Consider the following 12906-nt stretch of genomic DNA (forward strand, 5'->3'; position numbering starts at 1 on the left):
AAAGAGAGAAGAGAGAGAGAGAGAAAGGAAGGAAGGAAGGAAGGAAGGAAGGAAGGAAGGAAGGAAGGAAGGAAGGAAGGAAGGAAGGAAGGAAGGAAAGGTATTAACATGACCTGTTTTATTGTATTTTTATTTGTTAAATATTTCCCAAATATATTTTAATACCATTAGGGCAGCATTATAGAGCTCTAGGTGTCACAAAGCCTATTTAATACCTCTGCTACAGAGAGTTAAGAGAATGAGAGAAAAGGATGTGGAACCACTTATGTAGATGGCCTACTCAAGTTAGCCACAAAAGGGTAGAGATACATGGTATGATAGCTAGCAGGATGGAAAGATCAAGTGAGTGTTTTGGGGCAGAGGGCTGGGGAATAAAGAGAAAAGGCATTTATTAAGCATCTACAATTTTCCAGTCCCCTTGCTAAGTGCTTAACAAATATTATCTCATCTGTGGATAGAGGAGACATGAGTATGTTCGTAAGCAGTAGGGAAGTAGCCAATAGATGGAAAGAGATTAAAGATAAGTAAGAGTAGAGATGTTGGAGAGGGCAATCTTGTGGAGAAGATGGGATGAAATGGAATCACTTTTGCATATGAAGGAACTTGCCTTTGCAAGGAGGGTTAGCTCTTCATGAGAGACATGGACATGAAGGGGGAGACAGTTGCAGAAGGCATCATAGTGTGAGATAAGGAGAAGAGAAGAGGAAGCTCTTGGGAAATGGCATAACATTTTTAGTGAAATATGAGGCAAGATTCTTAGCTGAGAATATGGGGAAAGTGAAAGTCATGGGATTCTTGAGGAGGGATGCAAAGTTTTGTTACAGCTACTGGGGTAAGTGGGATAATGAATCAATTAAGGAGGTATAAAGGGACCATCTTACAGAAGTGAGCAATCAATTGAGGTTACACAATATAAATTCGTAGTTGATCTGTTAGTTGTTTTTGTTTTTTAATTTCCCAGAAGCATGTTCATTGGAGCAAAGGCATCAAATGGTAGAAACAATGCTAAGGTTTTAGCAGAACAAGATCAATGACAGGATAAAGGAATCAAAAGAAGAAGAGAATGTAGAGTTGAACTGGCTTATCAAGTGGTCAAAATGGGGAAGTGAAGAAAATGAAGCCAGTACAAGAGTGATGGCCTAGGAACAAACTTAGGAATTCAAGGGAACAAATGCTGTTTTGAGGACCATGAGCAGAGTTTGGACTTGTAAGACAGAGAGGAGAGGTAGAATAACAATAGAGTATGCTCAGATAAAGGAATTTTAGAACTGGATAAACATGGATGTAGAACACTTGTAGATGATGATTAAGGGTACTGACCAGATCCCTATAGATAAGCTCAGCTGTGGTGGAGGAATAGGTCATGGGAAATGAATATTTCAAGGAATTGGGAAGTTAAACTATTTGAGCAAGTAACAATATGTATGTTGAAGTCCCCTAGTTTGAAGGCAGGAGTTAGAGAGAAGAGAAATTCTGGGAAAATCCATCTCCATGATTATTTATAGTTAATATTGCAAAAAGTAGCTTCTGTATTTCACAGAGAAGTTCCAGAAAAACACCTAGAGAAAAAAATAGCATCAGCCTCTGTTTCACATCAGTCAATGAGCACATATTGTTTCTGAAATCAAAGAGGAACTGAAGCATATTCTTCATGTCACAGATGATGGGTGCCTATAACTCTTCTTGAAAAGTTTATCATCACATCTGTAATATCTACTAAAGGAGGCAGAGATTGGTGGATCACTTGAGCTTAGGAATTCTAAAGTGTAATTGTCTAAGCCATACTAACTAAATCCAGAATCAATTTTATGGTGAGCCAATGGGAGCTGGCTCTGAACCAGACACTGAACTTACTGAAGGAAAGAGTGTCCTGAAAGTTGGTAGAATCATGATTGGTTGATAATTAGGGACTGAATGAACTTCAAAGGAGAAGATACTGAGTAATCATGGTAGAGAGAAATCATGGAAGTGGCTGCTCATAGGATTAAGGAATATTCCAATTCTTTCAATCATGACAGTGAGGACTGGTATAATGAGTGAAAATGCAACCAGTGTTAGAAAGAGAGGCTGTGCCATCAGGAGAGAGCCAGGTCTCAGTGCAAGATAATAGAGTGAAAAAGTTTAAGATGAAAGCTAGTTTATTACCTAAGAAATAGGCATTTCAGAGAGCATAGTGGATTGAGTTGGGTTTCTTAGAATGGCCCATTGAGGAAGTTGGGTTAAGGCCAATAGGGGAAAAAAAAGGAGCAGGCAGTAGGAGATAAAGAATGGAGTTTGAACAATGGTAGGAGGGAGTTCAGAATCATTGAAATGACTTGGGAATGATAGGATAGAAATCTAGCATCTTATATAGAATGCTCTCATTATCATTTCCCCACAAATTATGAAACATCTTTAATTAAGAGACTGTTAAGTGATCTTGAATGTATTCACTGCCATGTGCCAGTACTCTAATTAATTATGTCAACATACAATTAATTATATCAACTTCCATATATGTAAAGAACATAGTAAGACAACAGCCATTAGTATTTAAGTATCTAGTCATGCAAAAGTTATCTCAAAGAAAATGGTCTGATTTGAAAAGGAAACATACCAGGAATTTGATTATCAGTTTCAGTCTGAAAACAGAAGGGAAAAAAGCCTAATTTTTTGCCTAGTGGTTCCCTTAAACTGCAAAGAAACACAAAAATATATACTGGATGAGCCCTCCTGGTGGAGCACCAACTAACAAACCTCCCTACTCTTGAATATGAAAAAATTAATCGGGGCATTAGGAAGATGACTCCTCCCTGATTCAGGGTATTCTGCAGACTTCTAAAACAATAGCTCAAGATCCTCTACCAGTGCATTTACCTTTAATAGTCAGTTGACACAATTAGCTCAAAGCAAAATTTACTGGAATGGCATAGCATGAAAAATAGTTTAATAAATAATAAGACATTTCCCTTGTAAACCTAGGTCATGCTCTCCCACAACTCCAAATAGCACTGGCAAGAAGACTGGTAACATAGAAAAAAATACTCTAATATTAAAAAGAGCGAATATAGTGAACAAGCACGGCCAAGGCAACTCATATCTCTGGTGCTACAGGGCCCAGTTGTCTTTTCTTTTCACTTTGGCATCCTCATGCTGATCCCCTCAGGGTTCAGCATCCCTACTAGACAGTCTTAGCTGAGCTCTCTGGGTTCATTACTTTCTGCAGTTTGATTCCTAATTGCTAGGGCTAATTTTTCTTGAATCAATAGTTGGCTACCTTCTCTACTGTCAAGGATTACTTTCCTCAAGGCTATATTGCCTTAACTCTTTTTTTACATTCTCTAGAGCAGGGGCCAGCAATATATGGCTCTCGAGCCATATCTGGCTCTTTTGAGGGCCAGATATGGCTCTTTCTGTAGGAGCCATAAAGTCAATTTTTTTTCAGGTGCTGTTACAGGAACGCACACTGTGAGCACTGTACGGCTCTCATGAAATTACATTTTTAAAAAATGTGGCGTTTATGGCTCTCACGGCCAAAAAGGTTACCGACCCCTGCTCTAGAGAGTATTTTTTAAAGTACCACCAGGGTTATGGTTGATCCTTAGCTAACCAATGTCTAGCAGCCTTCTAATTCCATCAAGAGATCCTTTATATTTAAGAGAGAGTTAACAAAATGAAAGGGAGTTAGCTCAGTGGCTCAGCAGATAGAGTACCAGGCCTGGAATCAGGAAAATCTAAGTTCAAATCCAGCCTCAGACACCTACCATCTGTGTGACCCTGAGCAAGTCATTTAACCCTGTTTGTCTCAGTTTTCTCATCTGTAAAATGAGCTGGCGAAGGAAATGGCAAGCCACTCTAGAATCTTTTCCAAGATAACACCAAATGGAATCACAGAGTCAGACATAACTGAACAATAACAAAAACAAAGTGAAAACTATCCTTGCTGAAGTGCAATTTAAAATATTAACAACTGGTCCCTGTAATGCTTAATTACTGTGATTTCATCAACTGGGCTGAGAGAAAAATAAATTGGGCATCCTAATCAACTACCTCCCCCATATAAATACATATATAAAAATTATTATGAAATAAATCAAACCAAAACAAGTAGAATCAAAACAAAACACAAACAAGATATAACCATATCAGAGGGAAAACAAGCATAAATGAATATATAAACAAAGAATCTTGATGAAGATTTTTAGGAAGCAATTGAAAAGTTGGATTTCATTGATTTAAATATAAACTATTACAAAGCAAGATTAATTGATTGAATTTGGTGCTAAATGTTGTTCTTGACAAATCATTTTTTTTAAACTCAAAGAAAAAGTTAATCAAGCAAAATTTGTCTTTTATTATATAACTTCTGTTTGGCTAGGCCCTTCTATACCCTCACCCTTACCCCTCTCACTCAGGCCCTAACTAAATAGAAAGTTTGGAACTGAATTGCCCAGGGTATTTTAATATAAAGGATGTTGCTTAAAGTAGCTCTTTGTAGCACATGCTAGAGACTTTTATAAACAAGAAACATTTTAAATGGATATATGACCTTAATATTAAAAATCATACTACAAAAAAATTAGAGTAACAGATTGTATCTTTCCCACAGCTGTAAGTAAAAGATACATTCTTACCACAATTTAAAATATTTTATCTTTTTCCAATGATATATAAAAATAATTTTTAACATTTGTTTTTTTAAATTTTGAGTTCCAAATTATCTCCTTCCCTCCCTCTCCTCTGCCTTCCCTGAGATGGCAAGCAATTTGATATAAATTATACATGTGCAGTCATGCAAAACATATTTACATATTAGCCATGTTATGAAAGAAAGCACAGATCAAAAATAAACAATGAAAAAAGTAAAAAGTTCTAAAAAATCAATTCTAAAAAGTATATTCTTAACCAAACAAAAGATAGAGACAACAAAACTGAGAAGCTTCTGCACAGACAACATTCCATGCATCTAGGATAAGAAAAGAAGTGGTCAAATGGGGAAAAAAATCTTCATATCAAATTTCTCTGACAAGGATTTATTATCTAAGAAATACAAATAATTTACATATATCTATAGGTACATGTATGAGAATGTGTGCATACATATATGACTAATAGTCAATCTATAGAAAATGGTCAAAAGATATGAATAAACAGAACTGCAAAGTACTCACAGCCACATGAAAAAAATGCTCCAAATCACTAATAATAAAAGAAATGCAACTAAAATAATTACTTCACACCTTGAAAATTGGCAAAATTTATTTTTTTGAAAACAGTGCAATGTTGATGGGATTATGAAAAGATAGACCCACTAATACATTGTTGGTGGAGCTGTGAAATGGTATAACTATTTCGGAAAGGAATTTGGAATCATGAAAATAAGGTGACTAAAATGTCCATATCTTTTGAATTAGAGAATTAGGTTTATATTCCACGGAAGCCACAGATAAGAAAAATTATCCCATTGATACACTGTGGTAAAATCAAATGCAAAGGACTTCTGTACTAGCAGCAATGCAATGATTCAGGACATTTCTGAAGGATTTATGGAAAAGAACGCTACTCACATTCAGAGGAAGAACTACAGGAGTGGAAACAAAAGAAAAACAACTGCTTGAACACATGGGTTGATGTGGATATGATTTGGAAAGTAGACTCTAAACAATCAACCTAGTGCAATTATTAATAATATGGAAATAGGCTTTGATAGATGACACATGAAGAAACCAGTGGAAATGTGTGTCGGTTATGGGGAGTGGGGCTGGGGAGGTGGAGGGGAGAGTAAGAACATGAATCATAGAACCATGGAAAATTTTTTTCTAAAAAATAAAATTTTAAAATAGAGTAGTAAAAAAAAAGAAAAACTATCCCTATATGCTCCAAAATATTTATAGCACTGCTTTTTGTGATAGTTGAGAATTGGAAACAAAGTATATGCCCATTGATCGGGGAATGGCTAAACAAATCGTGGTACATGAATGAAATTAAATACTGCTATACTCTAAAAAAAATGATTTGAGAAAAAAATGACAGAGAAACATGGAAAGATCCATGTAAACTGATGCAGAGTGAAGTGAGGAGAGGCAAGAAAACAATATATACAATAACTACAATGTAAACAGAAAGAACAATATACCAAAAAATCAAAAGTAAATGTAACAAATTTTTAATTATTATTTTTTATTTTTAAATATTTTTCCATGGTTACATGATTCATTTTTTCTCCCTCTCCTCTTTGTTCTCCCCTCCTGGATCTGAAAAGCAATTGTACTGGGTTATTCATGTGTGATCACTTGATACCTATTTCCATATTATTCATTTTTGTAATAGAGTAATCTTTTAAAACTGAGACTCCAAATCATATATCCATATAAACAAGTGATAGATCATATGCTTTTCTTCGTTTCTACTCCCAGTTTTTCTCAATGTGGATAGCATTCTTTCTCACAAGTCCTCAGGGATGTCCTGGATCATTTCATTGCTATTAGTAGTAAAGTTGATTACTAAATTTAACAAAATTATAAGGATAAGTGGGACCCACTCCTTCAAATAGGTGATAAGTCCACAGATGTTACATATTGCACATTTTTTAGACTTTTTAAATATATGTGTGCAACTTCCCCCCCCCCCTTGCTTAAAAAAATACTATTTGCCAAAAGAGAATGGCTACGAGAAGGGTGGGAGGTGGGAGGGATGCATAGGATAGGGTGGCAATGTAAGAAACAGAAAACATCAATAAAAAAAATTTTTTTTAATCCATACCTTCTATATTAGAATGGACACTAAGTATCAGTTCCAAAGTAGAAGAGCAATAAGGGCTAGGCAAGTGGGATTAAGTGACTTGCCCAGGGTCACACATCTAAGAAGTGTCTAAAGGTCACATTTGACCACATTTGAACCCAGGACTTCAGAATATATATAATGTTTCTTAAATAGAAGAAAACAAAACAAAACAAAGGAAATCTCTTTTGCCTATAGGAAACACACCAAACATGGTAAGGATGGAGCAGACCCTGAACTTGCAGCATCTTATTTCAGAGTAGAGAGTCATTCTGTCTGTTATATTGAGACAGGCCTCTCTGAAATACTAGAGACAACAGAGAGAGACAATGGAAACCAACAAGAGAAGATTGAGTAGAGTTGGGAATGGGGACTAATCTTGGATCTTGGAGTGATGTACCTGCTGCAGCACCAAGAACTTTCACCTAGTATACTGACTGAGAACTTATAGCTTTCATTTTTAATCTCATTCAGTAAATGTACTTGAGTCTATAATGTTTTATATATATGCATATATATAATGATATATATATATATATATATAATGTGACTATGTAGAACTTTGAGATCATGTAAAGTTGGTGATTAAAATCCCAAATATGGTGGAGAAAATGAGCCAAATCGTAAATTATGCATTATTGTTGAAGGTTTTTATATTTTACATGCTAGGTAGGAATTTCAGGCTAAGATAGTAAAAAGAAGGCTGAAAACCTGTCTTCACATGTGGGGAGGGACTGAAAGGAGCTAAGGCTGGTAGCTCAGGACTTGGATGGCCATCTGGAGGTTGATGTCAATACAGCACCCTCAGTAGATCTTACATCCTGCATCCTAAAGGGAAACATGTTCTTTGCCTGTCCTTTACTTACTCACCTTTCTACCTCTGATGCCAATATGAAGCAGATGCTTGAAGAGCATCCTTTTATCTATAGTTATATCCATGCCAGGGATTATGTTACATCCTAGAATAATAGCAAATGTTCCTCCTCTTATGTAAAAGGTATTTATACCATGCAATAGAGTTGCCTTTGTAGAGTAAACCCACATATGATGTAGATGAGCCCTGATGATGGGTGTTCCTCCTGTAATAAATTCCTACATGTAGCAATGAATAGGGAAAGGGGTTAGAGCAAACCAGGATATCCCATGTGGTTAGGCCCTCTTCTCTTCCCCATTAATCCTAGGCTTTTGATTGATTAGCAGCAATAGTTTAGGGCAGGGGTCGGCAATGTATGGCTCTCAAGTCATATCTGGCTCTTTTGAGGGCCAGATATAGCTCTTTCTGCAGGAGCCATAAAGCCAATTTTTTTTTCAGGCGCTGTTACAGGAGTACGCACTGTTACAGGTGCGCGCACTGTGAACACTGTACGGCTCTCACGAAATTACATGTTAAAAAATGTGGCGTTTCTGGCTCTCACGGCCAAAAAGGTTGCCGACCCCTGGTCTAGGGCAAGGGTCAACAAACTCTTTTCTGTAAAGAGCCAGAGAGTAAATATTTTAGGCTTTGTAGGTCAAGATACAAAATCAAAAGTATTGGCATATATTTCATCTTTGAAAATCTTTTCATAATGCCTTCTGTCTTCCAAGAAAAAACTGATGGACTACGGATACAGATGGAAACATGCTATAATTCATTTTCTTTCTTCTTCTTTTTTTTTTTAATTTGAGATCTCTTCCACAAAATGACTAATATAGAAAAATGTTTTACATGTTTACACATCTTTATGGTTTAACATCTCAAGGAGGGAGGAGAGCAAGGAAGGAGTGAGGGCGGAAAGGTCAGAAGAAAAGAGAGAATATGGAAACTTTAAAAAATGTTAAAATTGTTTTTACATGTAATAGGGGAAAATAAAATGCTATTTTTTTTTTTTTGGTATTTTAAACCCTTAACTTCTGTGTATTGACTGATAGGTGGAAGAGTGGTAAGGGTAGGCAATGGGGGTCAAGTGACTTGCCCAGGGTCACACAGCTGGGAAGTGTCTGAGGCCGGATTTGAACCTAGGACCTCCTGTCTCTAGGCCTGGCTCTCAATCCACTGAGCTACCCAGCTGCCCTAAAATGCTATTTTTGAAAAAGAAAATATCTTTTCACATAGAAAGGTATTGCCAAATAATAATATCAACCCTCAAGTATATGATTTTAATTGAGCTGAAATGGCCCAAGAGTCTTAAACAAGTTTATTTTCTCAGGACACATTTTTTTCAGCTGCTGCAATGAAACACATTACTATGGTAAATAGTTTGCCTTTCTTGGCAACAAATGAGCCAGTCTGAAACTTACTTTGGTTGCAGCCTTGTTTTTCATTTTTATTTTTGTCAAGAAATTTCTGCTGTAAAGAGATATTCCACTTTAAATTTTCCAATTTTAGCAACAAACTGGGGAAAACATTTTATAACAAAAACTTCTGACAAAGGTCTCATTTCTCAGATCTATAAGGAGCTAAGTCAATTGTACAAAAAAATCAAGTCATTCCCCAACTGACAAATGGTCGAGGGACATGAATAGGCAGTTTTCAGATAAAGAAATCAAAACTATCAATAAGCACATGAAAAAGTTTTCTAAATCTCTCATATTTAGAGAAATGCATATCAAAACAACGCTGAGGTACCACCTCACACCTGGTAAATTGGCCAATATGGCAAAATCGGCACACTATTGCATTGCTGGTAAAGTAGTGAATTAATCCAGTCATTTTGGAAGGCAACTTGGAATTATGCACAAAGGGCTTTAAAAGAATGAATACCTTTTGATCCAGCAATACCACTGCTGGGTTTGTACTCCAAAGAGATAATAAGGAAAAATACTTGTACAAAAATATTCATAGCTGCACTCTTTGTAGTGGAAAAAAAATTGGAAGCTGAGGAGATGTCCCTTGATTTAGGAATGGCTGAACAAGTTGTGAAATATGATGGTGATGGACTATTGTGCTGTAAGGATTGATGATTTGGAGACTTTCCATATGAACTGGGAGAACCTCAGTGAACTGATGCAGAGTGAAATGAGCAGAACCAGAAGAACTTTGTACACAGAAAGTAAAACACTGTGGAACAATACATTGTAAAATGCAACAAGCTAGGACACTCCTAAAGGGCTTATGGGAAAGAATGCTAACTACATTGAGAGAAACTATGGGAGTTGGAATGCAAAAGAAGAACATGACATCACTTATCACATGTATATATGGGTATGTGATTTGGGGCTTAGGCTTCAAGAAAAGATTGCTCTATAGCAAAAATGAATAATATGGAAATAGGTATCAAGTGACAGCATTTGTACAACCCTGTGGAATTGCTTGTTGGCTCTGGGAGGGGAGAGAGAGAAGAGGGAAGAGAAAGAAATTGAATCATATAAACATGGAAAAATATTTTTTGAATAAACAAATTTAAAAAAATTAAAAATAGATAAATTTTCCTTTTTCTGACCATTGCTTTTCTCTGAGTTGGGATTATTGTGGTGAGTACTTAGTTTGTAAGTGTGTATTGTATTTTATATTGTATATTATATTTGTGTCAGTGTGTATTGTATTTTTAAAATAAAGTTATAGTGTCATTTGCATATTAAACCCAATGATTTGCCATCTAATTTGATCACAAAATAATCCACACTCCACTGTGCCTTAAAAGTGTGGCATTACTTTTGATCCAGCCATACCACTGCTGGATTTATACCCCAAAGAGATAATAAGGAAAAAGACTTGAACAAAAATATTTATACCTGTGCTCTTTGTGGTGGCAAAAAAATTGGAAAATGAGGGGATGCCCTTCAATTGGGAAATGGCTGAGCAAATTGTGGTATTTGTTGGTGATGGAATACTATTGTGCTCAAAGGAATAATGAACTGGAGGAATTCCATGTGAACTTGAAAGACCTCTAGGAATTGATGCAGAGTGAAAGGAGCAGAACCAGGAGAACCTTATACACAGAAATGGACACACTGTAGCACAATTGATTGTAATGGAATATAAATGGGAGGAGAAATACAGAAAACTTGTTGCTTGATTACATGGGTTGATGGGACATGATTGGGGATGTAGACTCTAAGCGATCACCCTAATGCAAATATTAATAATATGAAAATAGGTCTTGATCAATGACATATTTAAAACCCAGTGGAATTACTTGTTGGCTGGGTGGGGGTAAGAGGGGAGGGAAATAACATGAATCATGCAACCATGGAAAAATATTCTAAATCAATTAATTAAATAAAATTTTTCAATTAACAAAAAGTATGGCATTAAAAGTCCCCTTTTATCATCTTTTCTTGTTTTGACATGATAGGTATGCACTAATTTTAAAAATAGCAATAAATTGTCTTGATAAGGTGATCATGTAGTATTCAAAACACTCCTAGTTGACTGTGTTATCCCATTTTGTAGTGCCCTGAGCAGTAGCATGATGAGAGCGCCATCTAAAGTTCATCACAAATACATTTCTGGGCTAAACTGCCATAGACAATATGTAAATAAATGCGTGTTTGTGTTCCAAGAACTCTTTATTTATGGTGTCAACCTTGAAAAACAAAGAACCACCAAAGTAGTTTAGAACAAGGAAAAACAATGCTTTAACACATCCACATAGAGTCATGCAGAAAATACCACACAGAAACAAGCTCTGGGATTCTGGAAACACTGTCTCTGGGAAAATGCACCTCCAAAGGGGATTTTCCAATAAACATTTTTTTTTTTTAAATCCTTACCTTCCATCTAGGAGTCAATACTGTGTATTGGCTCCAAGGCAGAAGAGTGGTAAGTGTAGGCAATGGCGGTCAAGTGACTTGCCCAGAGTCACACAGCTGGAAAGCGTCTGAGGCCAGATTTGAACCTAGGATCTCTAGGCCATGACTCTCAATCCACTGAGCTACCCAGCTGCCTACTTCCCCCAACCAAAGGACTTTAAAAGAATGCATGCCCTTTGATACTACTACTACATAATACTGTAGTGCAGCAATACTACTACAAGATTTGTATCCCTAAGAGATTTTTAAAAATCAGAAAGGTTCTGTTTGTACAAAAATATTTATAGCTGTGCTTTTTGTAGTGGCAAAATTTTAAAATGAGGGGATTAACAAATTGTGGTATATGATGGTGATGGAATACTTGATTTCTATAAGAAATGGAAGGACCTATAAGAAACTGATGCAGAGTGAAATGAGCAAAACCAGGAAAATATTATACGCAGTAACTGAAACATTGTGGGACAACCAAACATAATGGACTTTGCTACTAATAGCAATCCAATGATCCAAGACAATTCGGAGGGACTTATGAGAAAGAATGCCATCTACATCTAGAGAAAGAATTGTGAGAATAAAAATTCAGAAGAAAAACATACGATTTATCACTTGTTTATATGGGTATATGATTTGGAGTTTTGGTTTTAAAAGATTACTCTTATAAAAATTAATAATATGGAAATGGGTATTAAGTGATAATACATGTATAACCTGGGAGAATTGCTTGTCAGCTCTAGGAGGTAGAAGAGAAGAGGGGAGGGAGAAAACATGAATCATGTAAACCATGGAAAAATATTTTTAAAATAAAATTATATTAATTTTAAAAAAAACTGTAAAAACCATTCTTACCTTCCAGGCCATACCAAGATAGGCAGTGGTTCTGATTTGATCCACTTGGCCATAGTTTATTGACCAGTAGTCATGGGTAAATTTCTGATTCTTATTGGGTTCCTAATCTCTCCCTGCTTATCATCTTGAGATGGCTTTGAAAACTATCTTGGGAAATTCCACCTGGTGGGGATCTGAGGAAAATCCAGACTCTTCCTTGTTTCTCCCAGAGGAGAGAAGGGAAAGAGAATAGATGTTTTTATTGCCCTTATTCCAGACTCACCTTAGTACCCATCCTCTATCCTGCAAATAACAATATGCAAGAACAACATGCTCATTTCCTTTATTGACCAATGGAGTCACCAATATCAAGAAGAAGCAGACAAAAAATGCAAGAGGAAGGAGAACACAAAGGTCAAGCCAGCCCAGTTCAATGGAAATTTAACATCCAGTGCTAAGTGTCTGGCTACAAGGGAAGGAAATGGCTTTTTCCTGCTTAATATAGCCACTTCCTCTGCTGCTTAGAGTCATAGGGGAAGAAAGATGTCTCTAAGGGACAATGGCCACCAAACCATTCAACACTGACTACTA

This window comes from Gracilinanus agilis, chromosome 4, assembly GCF_016433145.1.
Source record: "Gracilinanus agilis isolate LMUSP501 chromosome 4, AgileGrace, whole genome shotgun sequence".
NCBI lineage: Eukaryota > Metazoa > Chordata > Mammalia > Didelphimorphia > Didelphidae > Gracilinanus > Gracilinanus agilis.